Here is a 6,842-nt window from a genome sequence, read left to right on the forward strand (position 1 = left end):
TGGGTATTTTGACAACATGGCTTTTCCTTTGGCATGTTTAATTGTGATGTTTAATGGACATCCTTGCAATTTAAGATGACACTTTTAAAATAAAATTTTCTCCTAATGATGACTTGAGCCCTGCCACTTGCTGGGAGAATCAGCAGAACCTGTAGAGGATCTTATTTGCAATTGATATTCTCTATTGTAATTTTGTTCCTGTTTATTTTTAAAATTTCTTTTTGTTTCACTAGAAAGGAAAGGTGATGCTCAGTTTTAAATGTTAAAAGTGTGCATGTCACTTTGTTATAATAAAACTAAATGTGTACACAAAGGAAAAAAAATAATGTTTGACATAAGGAAGTTTAAACCAAAATTTAGAAAAAAGTACTTTGCATAATTTTCAGGAATATCAAACATATGTCCAATGTAAATTAATAAACAAATGGCTTAATACTGCCATCAGCAGCTTCTGCGTTTGGGTAATACCACTGTCAACTGGGTCCTTGCCAAGAATAATGGATGTGTGTTTGTCTAAGTCAATAAAAGTAAAAAACTGACCAAAGTCCTCTCTCCCAGGAAAAAGAGGCCTATGACCTAAAGACAAAAGCAAGTCTTCATGTTAAAAGTAAGATTTCCAAACACACTGCTTAGTACAGATGTCACTTTTTTTAAACATTGTAACTATTATTTGTTATCACCTCACTGCATGCCATCCTTCCAGCATATGCACCAAGCACAAAAGCATGTTTCTTCTCTTTTTATTTTCAGAGTCAAATGAAATAAAAATATGTCATCACCATTCCGAATTCATTTAGGAGTTTAATCCTATGAGATGCTTTGAATATGTAATATGTTGCATAAAAGTTCAGATTACAAGCTCAAAAGTGGGTTAAAAGCCAGTTCACATTGCCAAGTATCACTATTGGAAAAGTTAGCAATCTAGTGGAATGGATCAGTTCACCCTCAATACCCATTGAAATGTACAAGGATTTTTAGTGCAGAGACTTTTGTGGATATTTGTACGGCAGAGAAAAACAATAAAAGAAAGCTAATCCAGCCCCTTTTCATGAGATTTAAACAGCAAAGTTTCAACTAAAATCATGATCTTATTCCAGTGACCTTTTTATTTAGTCTACACAGCTCACATTTTATAACATTTGAAAGAGTTGAGACAAGTGCTATGCACATTTAATTTTTTGTTGGAAGACTAGAATCTCTGAATATTAGAGCTGACAACACACACACACACAAACTAACATATCATCTTCCCCACCATGTTCACTTTATGGTCTGGCAATGGCTAGGAACACATGTGGGTGCTGGGGGAAATAAATGAATTTGAATCACAGAGTTGCCAAATACAAGTCAAGCACCTCAGCTTACTGGCTTGGTGATGCTGGTTGAGTTACTTCTCCCCTCTGGGTTTCATTTTATTGGCCATAAGATAGAAATGATAATAACAGTTACCTCTTGGAAATAGAGGGCTTCCCAGGTGGCCCTAGTGGTAAAGAACCCACCTGCCAATGAAGGAGACATAAGAGATGTGGGTTCAATAACTGGATTAGGAAGATGCCCTGGAGGAGGGCATGGCAACCCATTCCAATATTCTTGCCTGGAGAATCCCATGGACAGATGAGCCTGGTGGGCTACAGTCCATGGGGTCACAAAGAGTCAGATATGACTGAAGCAGCAGCAGCATGGAAATATAGTGAAGCCTGAGTAAAACACTATATATATGGGCTGTTGTTGTTGTTCAATCACAGTCATGTCTGACTCTTTGCGACCCCATGGAATACAGCACACCGGGCTTCCCTGTCCTTCACCATCTTCCAGAGCTTGCTCAAACTCAGGTCCATTGAGTCAGCGATGCCATCCAACTATCTTGTCCTCTGTCATCCCCTTCTCCTTCTGCCGTCAATCTTCCCCAGCATCAGGGTCTTTTCTAATGAGTTGGCTCTTCATATCAGGTGGCCAAAGTATTGGAGCTTCAGCATCCATTCTTCCAATGAATATTCAGGGTTGATTTCTTTTCAGATTGACTGATTTGATCTCCTTGCCATCCAAGGGATTCTCAAGAGTCTTCTCCAACACCACAGTTCAAAAGCATCAATTCTTTAGTGGTCAGCCTTCTTTACAGTTCAATTTTCATATGCATACATGACTCCTGGAAAAACCATAGCTTTGATTATATGGACTTTTGCTGGCAAAGTAACGTCTCTGCTTTTTAATAAGCTGTCTAGGTTTGTCATAGCTTTTCTTTCAAGGAGCAAATGTCATGGCTGCAGTCACCATCTGCAGTGATTTTGGAGCCTAAGAAAATAAAGCCTGTCACTGTTTCCATTGTTTCCCCATTTTTTTGACATGAAGTGATGGAATCAGATGCCATGATATTAGTTTTTTTAATGTTGAGCTTTAAGCCAGCTCTCTCCCCACATAGCTCAGTCAGTAAAGAATCTACCTGCAGTGCGGGAGACCTGGGTTCAATTCCTGGGTCAGGAAGATCCCCTGGAGAAGGAAATAGCAACCCACTCCAGTATTCTTGCCTAGAGAATCCCATGGACAGAGGAGCCTGGAAGGCTACAGTCCATGGGGTCACAAGAGTCAGACAAGACTTAGTGCTTAATATACTTTAAGATGCTGCACAAACATTACATGGAGTTACACTGATGTGCTATATGAGTATATGATTTGAAAGCCCAGAACCTCAAAGCCCTCATTTACCACCTGACCTTTATAAGTGTTATAGTCCTTATCTACAAAGTAGGACACATACAACACTTCCCTCACAAGGTTTCTATGATCACCCACGAAATATGTGTCTTAGAGTGCCCAATACCTACATAGACGCCTCCAGTGAGTGTCAACTCTCACTAGACATTTGATGATAAAACTGATATTTCTTCAACAAGTATTTAAAGAGATCCAGCCACATACTAGGCACTCTATCTAGCTGGGACTGAAGGTGGGGAAAAGATACCTTCTGGCTCTGAGGGGACTCACTGAGGACTGGGAAATAGCATACTTCATATGTCCATTGCCAAAGCGATCAGAGACTTTTCATTGCCCATGAACTTTAAGTTCTTCTTTCTGCATTTAAAACACTCCACTGCATGACCTCACCCCATCACCCACTGAACCTTCTTATGTAATCTACGTTTCCAATCAAAATTTCCCATGTCAGTGTTGTTATTCATTGCATTAGTAATGATTCTCTGGAGAAACAGAACCAATAAGAAGAGATTTATTATAAAAATTGACTCACATAATTATAGAGGCTGAGAAGTCCCACAGTCAGCCATCTGCAAGTAGGCAACCAGGAGAGCTGGTGGTTAATTCAATCTGTCTAGAGTCCAAGAAGCAGGAGCATCAGTTTGAGGGCAGAAGTTTGAGGGCAGAAGAGGATGAAGATATCAGCAAATTCTCCCTTTCTCCACCTTTTTGTTCTATTTAGGATCTCAGTGGATATGATGGTGCCTGCCCACCCTGGTGACCGTGACCTTTACTCACCCTACAGATTCAAATGATAACCTCTTCTAGAAACACCAGGATAGATCCACTCAGGAATAATGTTTTACCAAGTATCTGGGCATCACACTCATGCTGGATTCTCCACCTGGAATGCTACACCTCATTGTTTCTCTTTAGGTCAAACCCCTATACTTCATAGCCACGCCAAGGTGCTCTCTACTGTAAACAACTAGTTTTCTGCTTCTTTTCATGTTCCTTGAAGGAACAACCTCTTCTCTACATTTCTTCTAGTGTAGCTGCAGATGTCACTCTTTGGACAAAAAAATGGATACAAGAGTACCTGGTTCACGTCTAAGAGAGCATGGCACGCCCCCCCCCCCCCCCACACACACACTTTAGGGAGTAGTTTAGGGGTAGGTATGTGACCCAACATAGGCTGACAAGAATGACACCTGAGATTAGTGCAGGTATGTTCAGAAAGAAAATTTCCTTTTATCCTGGAGTTGTTAAGGTAGTTGTTAAACAAGATGATTGTGAGTCAAGAGCTACAAGATAACATCTTACATATAAGAACAGCCAACTCGGAGGAAAGCAGAGCTAAGAGATAGAGAGAAATAAATTCCTAACAGCACTGTTGACCACTTGTATAGACATCTCTTGACTTTCAGTTAGGGAAGCCAGTCCATGTATTATCATTACTACTAATACTTCTATTATTATTACCATTTAGTTACAATCAAGAATCTCCTGCAGACCAAGACCACAGTTTATTTATATTTGTTTCTCCTATGAAATAGTGGGATGAGTTTTTGCCTACTGTAGGTCCTCAGTAAATGTTAGGTTAGATTAATTAATCTATAATTCATGGGAAAAAATTTAATGGATTCTAAATGGCATACAACCTCGCTAACATGTAACCTAGTTCATTAAAGCAGAGGAAATATGTCTGAGTCAAATGATTCATTTGTAAAGACTTTTCAGCTATTCAGTTTCTCTAGAGCCCCTAAAGGAACCTGTACTTTGCATAATAACCTACATAGTTAGGAAAATTATAATTTTCCAAGTGTTTTTAATCTTCACTTTAGAAATGAGAAGAGGGCCTGGAGAGATAAACTGATTTGCTACAGTCTCACAGGAAATGGACAGATCACTGCTGTGGAAGCCTTTGATTCCAAAGGACTAGCGGTCCTTTGTCTTCTTCTGTCTCCAGAGCCAGGCTGGTATAGGAGTAAGAACTTTTGAAATCATCCAACCTGGAGGTGAAGCCTCATCCTCACCAGCTATGGAGCACTACCTTAGTCTAGTGCATAGTAAATGGCAAATAAATGACAGCTTTTGTTATTACCATTAACACAGATTTTTATGCTTCTCAGTACAATAGAAATCTTTAACTGACTCAAATCTTGGGGCAGTTTCATCTGACTATTTTCCACTGTTACCTATGAGATTTCTCTGCCTTAGGGGAAAACAAACTCCCCAGCAGATGTCTCAGCAGGAAAAAAGCATAAGTTATTGGTGTTCGTGTTATGATGGATTTCCCACCCATTATCCATAGGCTTTCATTATTCACTATAAAATGGGACTTTCCTGAGCTCATTGAGGGGAAAATATTAGTTGGCTTTTGCTAAAGATTTGCTAAGTTTCATTCATTTTAATCTAATTTAGGTTGAAATCCTTATTGGCTACAGTAGGTAATTTTCAATAGACTGAAGGAATTTGGTAACTGTTGATGAATAAGAAAATGTGAAAATGAGTATAAGATTTAATCCTGTAAAGGTGAAAAGGCTTCAGAAATTCTTCCCTCAGGTGGAAGGAAAAATTAAAGGACAATTGACTCCTTTATGTGACTTAGATTTTCATCACTGTCCTACCTAGATGTCAAAGGACAGACCTGCAAAGAAAGCACCGACCCAAAAGACAAAGCTAATAACAAGATTTTCTGACTCACAAAGAAGGCTATTTGAGGCTACTGCAGAGAATTTTATTATGAAAACTTTATTTATTTTTTTAAATATAATTTAGCTAGGTCAAATGTGATTGCTTTGTAAATTTTTTAAAAAGTAAACACACCCAATGACTTAGATGATACTTAGAATCTGTGCACAATTTAAACAGAAGAACAATTAAAACAGAAGAACTATACAAGAAGGATCTTAATAACCCAGAAAACCATGATGGTGTATTCACTCAGTTAGAGCCAGACATCCTGAAATGCAAAGTCAAGTGGGCCTTAGGAAGCATCACTATGAACAAAGCTAGTGGAGGTGATGAAATTCCATCTGAGCTATTTCAAGTCCTAAAAGATGATGTTGTTAAAGAGCTATACTCAATAAACCAGCAAATTTGGAAAATTCAGCAGTGGCCACAGGATTGGAAAAGGTCAATTTTCATTCCAATCTCAAATAAGGGCAAGGCCAAACAATGTTCAAACTACTGTGCAATTGTACTTATCTCACACACTAGCAAAGTAGTGCTCAAAATCCTTCAAGCCAGGTTTCAACAGAACATGAACTGAGAACTTTCAAATGTTCAGGTTGGATTTAGAAAAGACAGGGGAATCAGAGATCAACCTGCCAACATCTGCTGGCTCATATAAAAAGCAAGACAGTTCCAGAAAAACATCTACTTCTGCTTTATTGACTACACCAAAGCCTTTGACTGTGTGGATCACAAGAAACTGTGGAAAATTCTTAAAAAGATGGGAATACCAGACCACCTTACATGTCTCCTGAGTAATCTGTATGCAAATCAAGAAGCAACAGTTAGAACTGGACATGGAACAATGGACTAGTTCAAAATTGGGAAAGGAATACATCAAGAATTGATGTTTTTGAACTGTGGTTTTGGAGAAAACTCTTGAGACTCCCTTGGACTGCAAGGAGCTCCAACCAGTCCATCCTAAAGGAAATCAGTCCTGAATATTCATTGGAAGGACTGATGCTGAAGTTGAAGCGCCAATACTTTGGCCACCTTATGTGAAGAACTGACTCATTGGAAAAGACCCTGATGCTGGGAACGACTGAAGGCAGGGGGAGAAGGGGACGATAGGCAGGAGGATGAGATGGTTGGAGGCATCACTGACTCGATGGACATGAGTTTGAGCAAGCTCTGGGAATTGGTGATGGACAGGGAAGCCTGGCATGCTGCAGTCCATGGGGTCACAAAGAGTTGGACATGACTGAGCAACTGAACTGAGCAACTGAACTGAGCAATTTAAACTATAAAATCAAAATTGGGAAGCCTGGCATGCTGCATTCCATGGGCTCACATGACTGAGCAACTGAACTACACTAAAGTTGAAAGCATGCCAATACAGGAAAAGAGAAGACCCTTCTTCCTAAGGGAGAAATATATTAATATTTTGCTGACAAGTGTACCTCTATGGCAAAAGT

This window comes from Cervus canadensis, chromosome 19, assembly GCF_019320065.1.
Source record: "Cervus canadensis isolate Bull #8, Minnesota chromosome 19, ASM1932006v1, whole genome shotgun sequence".
Taxonomy (NCBI): domain Eukaryota; kingdom Metazoa; phylum Chordata; class Mammalia; order Artiodactyla; family Cervidae; genus Cervus; species Cervus canadensis.